Raw genomic sequence first — 11,805 nt, forward strand, 5'->3', positions numbered from 1 at the left:
AGGTGGATATTGTCTAAGGTAGGTGTCCTTGCTGGGTGAGCTTCTGCTTTAAAGCATCAAGTTGTAATTTTAAAAGTAAGGTTGCCAGTCCTTTTTTTACCCAAGTGATTTTTTAGCCAGGAGAGATGGAGGTGCTGTTTGGTGATGGAGGACGGAGAGAGGAAAAGCAAGTAAAAGGCATGCTGTGCATAGCCACCACATGCCATGGGCACCGTTGTCGTCCTGCACAAAGGAGGAGCAGCTCAGCAAGCTTGGCCTGGGCCGTGGGAGGGAGCATACAGACATCTGGACCAACCGGCAACGAGTTAGTTGTGCAGGTTGGTTGTTTTCTGCTGTTTGTCCCATGTCCTGTTGCTCAGTGGTAGATTTGTTCACGTTCAGTGCTAGCAGGAATGTCCCCAAGCATTTTTGTTTCAGCTGTCGCAACGCTTTGTTCCCTTGCTGCTGGGCTGGGGCGTTTGAAGAATGATGCATGTGCTGCTGTCCAGTCAGGCTCTGGGGATGAGTCTGCGTAGCAGGGTATGCCTGTCAGGACTGAGGCTTGGAGACCAGGCCAGGTGGAATCCAGTGTGCTTTGCTGTCGTTCTCAGTGCTTGTTTTTGCTCGGGAGGGCAGGTGGTGAACCTCATGAAGCAATGCCTGCAGACGGGGTTTGCGGAGCAAGAGGTCCTGCAGGCCTTGTGTGACAGCCATGGAGCTGTAGCGAGGCTGCGTCAGTGTAAAAGAGCAGAAATCCCCGGAGGCGTGAAGGTGAGCTGTGGGCTCCAGTAGTGCAGGAGGGGACGTACGTGCTCAGGGTTTGGCTGCTTCTGCATGTGTTGAGTGTGATAGCACTGCTTGGTCCGTTTGAGTGTATGGAACAAGTGTGACATCCTTTGTGCTGGAGTTGTGTGGAAGGAGTCCTATGTGTTTGCGACCTGACTTGAAGCCAGTGGGCATCACAGAGGAGTAGGGGAAGGGGATAAGGGGAGGCAAGTTGGGGTAAGAGGATGAGGCGTAGGAACAGGAACCTGTTTGGCCAATCTGAAGTGCAGCCATTCTCTTTTTGGTTTAGGAATCTCTGTGTGCTTTTTAATGAAGAACAAACTCGTTGTTCATCCTGTGAGCGAATTCATTCAGGCCTGTTAGTTGGTGTTGTTCTCTCCATGGAGCTGCAACTGAAATGGATACTTCTGGTGTGATGTGAGGCCCCCTCCCGCCTTCTCAGCTCAACTGACGTGGAAATCAGACTCTATAGCCAGTAACGATATAGAGCAGGTATGTGTTTCTTGGTGACACGCATACACTATTGTGCAAGGGGGATCGTTCCACCTAACTTGCACACTGTTGGAAGAAATTGTGCTATAGATATAGGTCAAACTAATACATTATCAGTAGTTGACAGGAATTCGGATACATATTCATTACACTCCCGAGAGCCCATTAGCATACAGTCCCTCCCCTCCTTGCCCGTGTGTAGTAGGTCGTGATGATGAAGGCTCGTAGTTTTCCTCGCGAAGGCTCATAGTCTTCCTCACTGCAAACTTCTGAGCCTGAAGGGGGGGCATCCCCCGAACTGGTTTCAGCTTGCACTTCAGACATCTAATCAGCTCCCTGCCAAATGTTTTCGAGCTGTTCTCCTGTCCTTATCTTTATGGCCTTCATTCTCCTTGTTATTCCGGACCTAGTGCCTGTGATAGTGCTTGGAATCCCTTGTTTTCTAATACTCTCTACATAAACTATCTCTATTTGCCGCTTATGTCTACTTCGTGATGTTTCTTTCTCTTTTCTTGCTATAAAGCCCTTCTTTCTATACTGCAGGGACCTGATTTTGCCCTTCAGTTCCCCTTTTTTCTATAATCTAGCAGGACTTCTACCTGCTAGATTCTCCAATCTGTTCTATGTGTCCCAAAATAGGTCCCACTTTCCACCTTTTGCCTTAGCTCATGGTTTTTCCATATCTTGTATTTTCTCGTATTTCGGCACAGGCAGGCAGAGCACTTTATCATCACACAGGTAAAACCTACAGTCAGTACTAAGATGATACAAACTAGGAAGAGCTGCTTTAACCATCCTAGATTTGGTAGCCAGCTAGAAAGCAGGTTCCATAAATCTTCCTTCCAGTTGGTGTCATCCTGACTTGTCCTATGCAGGACTTTCGTCTGTTCCCAAATTTTCCTTAAATCTGTTTTCAGTTCTTAAATCCTTACCGATGTAAGCACAGCAACTCTGATTTATTACTGTACATACCCCTCCTTCCTTGGCTGTTAATAGGTCTAATGCCATCCTATTTTGGAGTACTACTTTGGATAAAGAGAATACCTATTCTTGGATTGCCCGTAATACATCTGTTGTGGCATTCTCCATGATTTCCAGAGTTGCAGAGATATTGACTCTAGCTTTTTCTAGCTGGGTAACTCCTAGAGCCGGGATAAGAGCTCTCAGAAAGCTGTGGTATCCCTTGTTCTATATAGCTAGGGGGTTGTATGTATGCTTAGTTCTAATTCAAGGATCCTCAGGAGTCCCCAAGGGATTTTTCTCATGCACCATGGTCTGAGGTATTAATTATCCTGTAGTACAAGTCCCTGTCCAATTTAAAGGTAATGCCTTTCGTGCCTGGCCGTCTCCACATAGCCACCAGTATCCATGAGGTAACTGACATGGCCTGGCCATCTTTTCCTGGTGAGTGAATGATGCTCCCATCTCTACAATTCCGAGTATGTTCTTATCTGAGACCCAGTGAGAATCCTTATCGATTCTAGGATCACACCCCCCACCTTGGCTCCACCTTCCAGCTTCACTGATCCCTGATATTACCCCAGAATTTCCATATTCCCAACTACACCCTATGCCTGTCAAGTTCCGTCATCCAACCTCCACCCCACCTTTACCATCAGTTTTTCTGCCTACAAAGATAGATCTAGTAAAGTTAATAACTAGTAAATCAAACTTAGGTCCCTTTTGTGACTTGTCTTCTATCCCAAACTTACACTTTCTGTGCTCTACCCAATATGGAATGGTCCAATTTAGTGCCACTATCCCATAAACAGGCACTTTTCCCTCCCCTCTAGGGAAGGCAGTGCATATCCAACAAGATTTGTTGAGAGCCTGGCCAATTTTATCAGTTATTTTTAAGTAGCTATTCACTTGCCAAGCTATGACTACTGCTCCAATCATACTGATTATTATCAAAATCTTATACATGCTTTTGGATCCTGATTTTCAGTGGTCCTCTCTCTTGTGCTGTTTGCTGTGGTCCTGGTGCTTTCTTCAGGCAGGTATGACGTATCCACAGTGTAAGTCCCTCTACCTTGGCCGTGGTGTGGGTGGTCAGGAGAAGTTGGTAGGGTCCTTCCCACTTTGGTTCCAGAGTTGAATCTGAGAGAGAGGTTTAACATAAACATAGTCGCCTGGCAATACATCATGCACTGGACCATCTAGGCCTTGTGCCCTGGCACCAAATACTGCTTGTTCAATTTTCTTTAATTGCTTTGCCAAGCTGACCATATATTCACTCAACACCTTATCCCCCACCTGTATAGAGATTTCCTTTTGTACAGTATAGCGTCACCCATAAAGAATCTCATGTGGGCTTAATCCTTCCTTGCTTTGGGGTTTAGTCCAAATTCTCAGAAGTGCCAAAGGCAGTGCCTGCAGCCAGGGAATCCCAGCCTCTTGGCCAAGTTTTCCTATCTGTAATTTGATCTGGTGATTCGTTTTTTCCACCTGTCCGCATGACTGCCGTCTATAAGGTGTGCAATTGCAATCAATTCCCAATAATGTGCTTATTTTTTTTTTGGACCACCTTGGCAAAAAATGTGGGCCTCGATCTGCTGAGATTGCTACAGGAACCCCGAACCTTGGAATTAACAGCATGTAACAGCATTTCCGTTACTTCGCAGCCTTAGGAGTCCTCCAGGGAAATACCTCTGGCCATCCCCAAAAAGCTATCAGTTAGTGCCAACATCCAGCGATCCCCCCCTTTTCTTGGGGGTTTCTGGAAGTCGCTTTGTCACTGTTGCCCTGGAAGGTTATCTTTCCCAATAGGCCCACTTGAACCCATTTCCTTGGTACTAGGATCTGTACTTTGTAATGTCCGTTTGCCCAATACATTTTCTTATCCTCCCTTAGAACCAATTTCTATAAAATACCAAAGGGCAAAACAACATGTCCATCTGTCAGCCTGCTCTCTTCCTTCTAAATCATTAATTAGATTGCTATCCACTTTAAAACATTTTACAGGTTTTGACTCAGGTTCAGCAATTTTCAGTGACGGTCTGGAATTAAAGCCCTCTTCACGACCTGTTGTGCTCCGTGATCCACCATCTTCTCTCCACTTTCCGGTACGGTGTTCCCTTTCTGATGTCCTTGACAATGGATGATAGCCACGCTCTTTGTTGATTTACATCAGGCTGTTTTTCCTTGTGTGTGAGCAATCCTTGCTCTCTTCAGGTGGTCCTATGAGCGTGTAGCATCCCATCTCCACAATTAGCATCTGTGCGTCTATGTCAGGCTCTTGTCAAGGCACTTATTTCAGGCTTCCTAGAGACAGCCCCCCCAGGTCATGGTTGTGTTTCGGTGACCTTGTCAGTAGCAGTTCCTGCATATCCTGCCTTACGGTTTCCTTGTCTCACCAACCTGCTTGCATCAGTAAGCCAGGTGTCTTCTGCATCTTCTAAGGATTCATCTTTCGGGTCCGACTGGCAAAGGGTCCATAGCCGCAGTTGTTTCAAAGCAGTCATGAAATACTGGTTCTCCAGGAGTTCCGCTAAGGAAAGATGCTGGGTTGACAATATTAGTTACAGTTATTTCTGCATCATCCTGCTGTACCAGGATGGCCTGGTATTTCAGGACCCTCTGGGGGTGAGAGCCAGTGCCCCCCTTTTACCTCCAATACAGTAGACACTGCATCAGATATTAAAACTGTTATTCTTTGGCCTAGCGTAAATTTACCAGGTTCTTGAATCTTGAGCACTGGTGCAGCCACCGCCCTCAAGCACTCTGGCCATCTCTTACTTACTTCATGAAGGGGCTTTACCAACAGTCCGTAGCTGTGTTGCATGCAGAAGGCAAACTCCACTTACTCATTCCCTAACTTAGTTACTAAAAGTGTATGGATTGCCGCCACAGAGTGAATACATTCAACAGTTCTATTACTTGCCCTCCAATCTTGTACTAAACTACAGCACTTGCTATCCAAGTTTTCATCGGCAAGATTGGAGTATTGAATTTGGATTCACTATCAATTGTATCCGAAATCCACAAGTTATCTATGGTTTCTTTCTCCTTCTCCAGTTGCATATCCTCCAAGGGATAATGAGGCTTTACCCTGAGTGGGCTAGCTGTAGCTCTTGCTTTAAACTTAGGGCTGCATTTTGGCTCTACCAGGCATCCCCGATAGCTACAACAGCTAAGCATACCTTAGTGAAGATTTCTGTAACTTCTTTAGGGAAGTTTCTGTTGCTCTTCCCTTGCGTCCGACTTGCAGGTCCCCTTCCCCAGGCATCCTGTGAGGCCCTTCTCAGAGTCTCTAACTGCAGGGTCCGTTCTCACTCTTCAGGCTTTGAGACATGCCTTCCAGTTGCACGTTGTGTTCTTTGTGTTGTGTTGACCTCTTGAGCTCCAGCCCTAAGGGAGGATCCGAGCGGTAGCGCAGAAGGAACGGTTTAGAGTGGAAAGTGCACTGCAAAGGGCCGGAGGCAGCAGGAGCAGGGAAGTGATCATCGCCACTGTACTGTACTCAGCACTGGTGAGTCCTCTCCTTGAGTAGTGTGTTCAGTTCTGGGCCCCTGTCTAGAAGGGGACCCTGAAAGCCTGCAGTGTGTCCAGAGAAGCGCAATGAAGCTGTGAGGGGTCTAGAGCTCAAGTGTGATGGGGAGCGGCTGAGGGAAGTGGGATTCCTTAGTGTGGAGAAAAGGAGGCACAGGGAAGACCTTCTCCCTCTGTCCAGTTACGTGACGGACAAGAGGTTATGTGGAGGTGGGGGTGTTCCTTTTCTCGCATGGAACTAGTGCTAGGACTAGAGGGAATGGCCTCAGGTTGCATGAGGGGAGATTGAGGTTGGATGTGAAGAAGAACTTCTCCAGTGGGTAGTCAGCCGCTGGAGGGGGCTGCCCAGGGAAGTGATAGAGTTCCTGTCCCTGCGGGTGTTCAAGGGACATTAGATGTTGCACTGAGGGATGTGGCTTAGTGGGAAGGAAATATTGGTGGTAGGTGGGTGTTTGGACTGGATGATCTCAGAGGTCTTTTCCTACCTTGCTGATGCTGTGACTGTAGGAAAGGCATCTGGTGGGTGAGTGCTTTGCTGGGTGAGCATCACCCTGCTGGAAAGCAGGCAGCTGTTGTCTTTGCAGACAGCCAGATCCACGGGGATTGGAAGCCTTTGGAACTGGAACCTTGTCTTTCCCGTCTCATGCCCAACAACTCATGCTGTTTGAAAGCAGCACCTTAGAGGCAACCTTGATTTCTCCAGCCTTCTCCGAGCTTTCCTAGAATCCTAGAATCGCTAAGGTTGGAAAAGACCCACAGGATCATCCAGTCCAACCGTTCGCCCTTCACCAATGGTTCCGCCTAAACCATGTCCCTCAACACAACATCCAAACGCTCGTTGAACACCACCAGGTTTGATGACTCCACCACCTCTCTGGAATGGCAGCCCATTCCAGTGCCGGGCCACCCTTTCAGACAAGTAGTATTTCCTAACGTCCAGCCTGAATCTTCCCTGGCGCAGCTTGAGGCCATTCCCTCTAGTCCTATCACTAGTCACCCAAGAGAAGAGGCTGGCCCCCAGCTCACTACAGCCTCCCTTCAGGTAGTTATGGAGAGCAATAAGGTCTCTCCTGAGCCTCCTCTTCTCCAGACTGAGCAATCCCAGCTCCTTCAGCCACTCCTCATAAGGCCTGTGCTCCAGAGCCCTCACCAGTTTTGTTGCCCTCCTCTGGACACGCTCCAGGGCCTGGATGTCTTTCTTACAGTGAGGGGCCCAAAACTGGGCACAGTACTCGAGGTGCGGCCTCACCAGTGCTGAGTACAGGGGGACAATTACTTCCCTATTCCTGCTGGCCACACTATTTCTGATACAAGCCCGGATGCCATTGGCCTTTTTGGCCGCCTGGGCACACTGCTGGCAGTGTTCAGTCTAGCGTCAATCAACGCCCCCAGGTCCATTTCCTCTCCACAGTCTTCCAGCCACTCTGCCCCAAGCCTGTAGCGGTGCCTGGGGTTCTTGTGGCCAAAGTGCACTCTTTGTGCCACGAGAGCTCTCCCGCTTCTCCCTGTGATGTGAGACTGTATGGAAGGCCCTGTGGATGTCTGGGTAGGTGATGGCAGTTGCTCTTCCTTTCCCCACGTTCCCCCAGTGCTGGACATAGTGGGGAACGGGAGTGGGGGACATCCCAGCAGTGGGTTCCTACCTCAGCCAAACTGAAGGGCTGTTCTGATCCGTGTATTTGAACTGGAGTGAATCTGATGCTGATGAGAGAAATGAGGGGCCTATAGAAAAAAAAGGAGTGTGCTGCATTTTGTGGTGCAAGATGTTCTGGGAACTGCTGCTAACAATGCCCGGAGGCTTCCTTTTTGATGGGGAGAGGCTTAGCAAGGACTTCTTCTATGAAAGGGGTTCATCATCTATTTCCTTTTCATTGACCTTTCATACTACTGCTTGAGAAATTAATGTTTCTTGCTGTAGAGAATACGCATGCACCCTGCATTTGTATCTGCACAAAGAATCTTCTAAGCATCTCTGTACGTGTTTCTTTTTGGCACTGGGATGGAGCTGTGTGGAAGACAGACTTGAATGTCACGCTGACAGCAGCAGTAGAGAGGCAAATTTCATAGGGTTGCATGCTTTTTATTTTTTTTCCTTTTGTTTCAGTGATAACCATGGAAGCACGGAAGCGTTACCCAGACAGAGTGAGCATTTGTCACCTGGGCTTTCTACAGATGCCATAGGCAGTGGAAGTCAGCATCGCAAGCATCCGTGAGAGCCCTGCAAAAGACTGGTGAGAGTTACCCTGGCGGCCTCCTTTGGAAATCTCAGGTCTCTGTAAGCTCTCAAGCTGTGTCGTAAGTCCTCCCGTGGTGCTGACTCAGCTCTCCCTGTCTTTGGTGTAGGAGAGAGCTGGTCTTGAACTCCTTCCTGTTTCCTGCCTATCATCTGCTCCCTGCTTTGCCCATGGCCCAAGGAGCCTTTTATTCCTCGCCCCCAGATTTGCACGTGTGGATAAGAGCATCTGCTTATGTACATTTCTTTTCAGCCCGTGGTGTCAGGCTGAGCGACACCTCCCAGCCGAGCTTGTGGTGAGCGAGACACGGAGTAGCTGGAGATGGAGTTCTCTGTGTCACTAAAGCATGAGCTTGATGGCTGCCGTGAGCCAAAGCAAGAGAGTCTGTGTGTTTGATTTCTGTGTTGGGCTGAGTGGGTAGAGCAGGGCAAGGGGGCTGATTTGGACGTGCCGCTTTCCCAATACGGTGCTGTTTGCGTGGCAGTGCTTCTGGTGTTGCAAATTGTGTCAGATGTCAGTGAATTCCTTGGAATCTGTTGAGTTGACTTGTGCAGGTTTCATTGTGGAGCTGAACCCTTCCTGGCCGCTTGTGTGCATAGCCATGGCCTTTGCTTCTTTCTTGCCTTTTTTTCTTGGTTGCGTTTGGCACTGTGCAAGCCGTGAATTGCCAGGGAAGAGCTGGAAGTGCTCTGGAGTTTGTGGGGGACAAACTCCTAAGAAACAATGTGCAGCTTCAAAGCCTCCAAAGTTTGGAGAGATGAGAGATGCGCTGCCTGGTGCAGGACATGATGCGCTCTGCAAGGCGCTTTCCATGAAGACCTCAGCGCTCAAACTGCATCCAAAGCAACCCAATGCCCCTGTGCTTGTTGTACCGGAGGTATCGGTGCCAGGAGTTGCTGCTGTGTTTGCAGTTCCCTTGTGTCAGCAGGGTGATGTTCATGGCGTGCGATGCCCTCAGTCACTGAAAGCATCCTTGCAAATGTTCCTAGTGAGGGCATGTTTCATTGACAGCATAGGTTGTCTTCTGGAAAATGAAAGAGTGGGCTTGTGTACCTTTAGATCATTTTTAATTTCCCCCTGACCCCAGCGCACTTCATGTTTCCCTCCCATCCCACTTTCCAGTGAGATGGGGGAGAGAACTGTGGGGGAGCAAAGGGAAGGTAGAACTCATGTGTTGAGAGAAATCTCTTTTCGAAGGTAGAGAAAAGGAGAAGAAGTAATGAATATTGATCTATCTATCTGTCTGTCTGTCTGTCTGTCTGTCTGTGAAGGGGAGCCTGGTTGGCGTAGCAGTGAGCAGCAGCTAACAGGCTGTGCAGAGGAGGGCTTTGCAGAAGGGGCAGGAGTGCCTGCGTCCATCTGTACCCTCGGATACGTTCTGGCAGTGAGGCAGCAGCTGTCGCCACAGTGACTGAATGCAGACTTGGCCTGGGGCCGCCACGTGGTGCTTCCTAGCCCTACCCTCTTGTATATGCCTGGCAAAGCACAGCCACCCTGCACCCACAGCAAGCGTTTGTCTTAGTGTCATGTTTCATGCTGTCTTGTGAAGCTCAGGCACTGGGGGCAGCTTCCCCCCAAAGAAAAGGAGGAGGAAATGAGGTCGTCATGGAAGCCAAAAGGCAAAAATGCGCTCGGGAAAGAAATTGGCAAAGCAGTCTGGTAGTAGTGCTGTGTTTCTCTTCCTTTATTTCCATCCAGGTGCAAGAGATGGCTGCTCTAAGCCGCCCTTGGATGCCGAGAAGGACCCTAGTGTGGATTTGCCATAGGCCCAGCAAGAGGCTCAACAGCACCAAACGCCGGGTCCTGCACTTTGGGTCCCGACAAGCCCATGCCAGCTTCTCCAGGATTTGGCTGAGATAGAATTCCAAGCACGCACTGATTTCTCGAACGCTGGGTGCCCTTCTGGAATCCTGTGGTCTTGTGACGTGGTCTTGCCTCCCCACCTTGTCCGTCCATGGTGGAGCAGCCGGGTGGCCCTTAGTGATGTCATAAGCGGCTAGAATGAGGGGAGGAGCAGCGCGTGCTGCTTCCCTTCATTGGAGCGCTTGAGCTCGGCGTGAGTACGTGGCTTGTTGCACTTGTGCACTGATTGAGTCCCTTTGTCTTCATCCCGTCTTGCGCAGCGCCTTGTAGGTAAGCTGAGACGGTGTGGGATAGACGGCTGGGCAGCGAGGGCTTGAGAAGTGCTGGCTGGCGGAGCTCCTAGGATCATATTGCTTAGCCTGGACTGTCAGAAACCGTTTTCCCCCCAGGCCATCACTTCAAAAGCCATCCATCAAGGTGGCATTTGTCCCACGGTTTTTTCCCTCGCCTTCTTTGCTAAATTGTGGAGGCTCACTGACCTGCTCTTTCTCCCTCCCCTGCCCACCCTCCACCTGCTCCCTTGGTGCAGCTTTTGCTCGCGGAAGATCAGAGCAAAGTGACAAGGAACGGCTGCGGGTTCGAGGATCTTCTTCTCCCTTGTTCTGATCTCTTGCCGGGTACGTGCCATGTTTTGTATTGCCACATGGTTCAGCAGCCCGTGTTTAGTCACACCGTGTGAAGTAACACACAGCCTCGTCCAGCTGAAATGCAGCTCTGGTCACTTCCTCTCCAGCTCAACCCTCAGCAGGATGCTGCCTGTAGTGCTGGGAGCAGCTAGTGTGAAGGAAGGCAATCCCTTAGGCAAAGAGCCCTAGTCCCCTCTGTGCAGAGCTGCACAACACATGAGCCAGGGGCAGAAGCGTGCATGCTTTGGCTGTGGGAGTGTGCCCGACAGCTGTAGGGAGCACAGCGGGCATGCAGGCAGAGGAAATGCGTGGGCAAGGCTGCGGCCGGCGCTGGTGGTGAGCTGCTGGCCTGGGAGCCGGGGGCTGGGGAGCAGCTCCAGCCCCAGCAGCGACACCTCTCCCTGGCCTGCTACTGTGGCTCTCAGCGTGCTGCGGGCAAATGCATCTGCTGCTTTGTGCCAGAGTCCCCATCTGCTAGCAGAGGGACAGCGACTTGGTCCAATGCTGCGTATTGCAACGGCTGTCCCGTTTGAATAGACTGCACAGAGTGGTTGTTTCTAGAAGTAGTTCTGAAGAAGTCTCTTGATCCAGTGCTGTGTGAGCACAGGAAATGTGTTTCTTTTCTGTTGCAGCTTGTCGCGCCTGCTGTGATGGGCATCGCGAGCAGCGAGATCAGCCGTGGGCCTGACCGGCGTTGACGGAGGTACAGTGTGAAGCTCTGCTTGGTCTCTTTTCCCTGACTTGAGCCAGCAGAATGAGCCACCGGTGTGCTCTCCTGCTTTTCAAGAGAGAGAGCATCCTTCCGGTTCTCTCGGTGTCTCTGAAGAGCTGCTTTAAAAGCTTCATTTCCTTGCTAGTGGCATCGAGATGTCACCCTGAAATCCTCCTTGTTTGTCCTCAGCTCCTCACCATGGCCTGTGCTCTCTGTTTCAGCCTGAGAACCAGGGGAAGCCCTTGCTGGTCCAGGAGGAGTTATCTCTTAATATTCCAGCTATTGCTGCTGGCCATGTTATTAAGAGATACATTGCCCAGGCAGCGGATGAGCTCTCCTTGGAGGTAAGCAGATAAAGAAGGCGTTCCTTGTTGTCATGGTCAGAAGAGTATACCGTGTTAAATGCATCAGGAAATTCTCAGACAGCCTTCAGAATGCCTTGTGAGGCGAAGCCCAGAAGATGCAGGTCCAGAGAGGACTTGCACTGGGTTGGATGCAGGGGGGATTTCAGCCATGTCTAAAAGATGGTTTTCATTTGGCATGCTTGCACTGTATTCTGTGTGGTGTGTAAGGCAGTGGCTCTTGTACCTCCAAGCCCAGCTTTCCACAGGAAATGCCTGAA

At 49.9% G+C, this 11,805-nt stretch overlaps 1 long non-coding RNA gene across 1 annotated transcript; it reads left to right on the forward strand.

Annotated features, from left to right (window-relative positions):
- The first annotated feature begins 260 nt into the window (after positions 1–260).
- LOC121108432 lies at positions 261–675 on the forward strand. The gene is made up of 3 exons (XR_005842939.1): positions 261–317; positions 418–519; positions 616–675. It is a non-coding gene; the product is annotated as an uncharacterized LOC121108432 (long non-coding RNA).
- The last annotated feature ends 11,130 nt before the right edge of the window (positions 676–11,805 follow it).

Source organism: Gallus gallus, chromosome Z (genome assembly GCF_016699485.2).
Source record: "Gallus gallus isolate bGalGal1 chromosome Z, bGalGal1.mat.broiler.GRCg7b, whole genome shotgun sequence".
In the NCBI taxonomy this organism is placed as follows: Eukaryota; Metazoa; Chordata; class Aves; order Galliformes; family Phasianidae; genus Gallus; species Gallus gallus.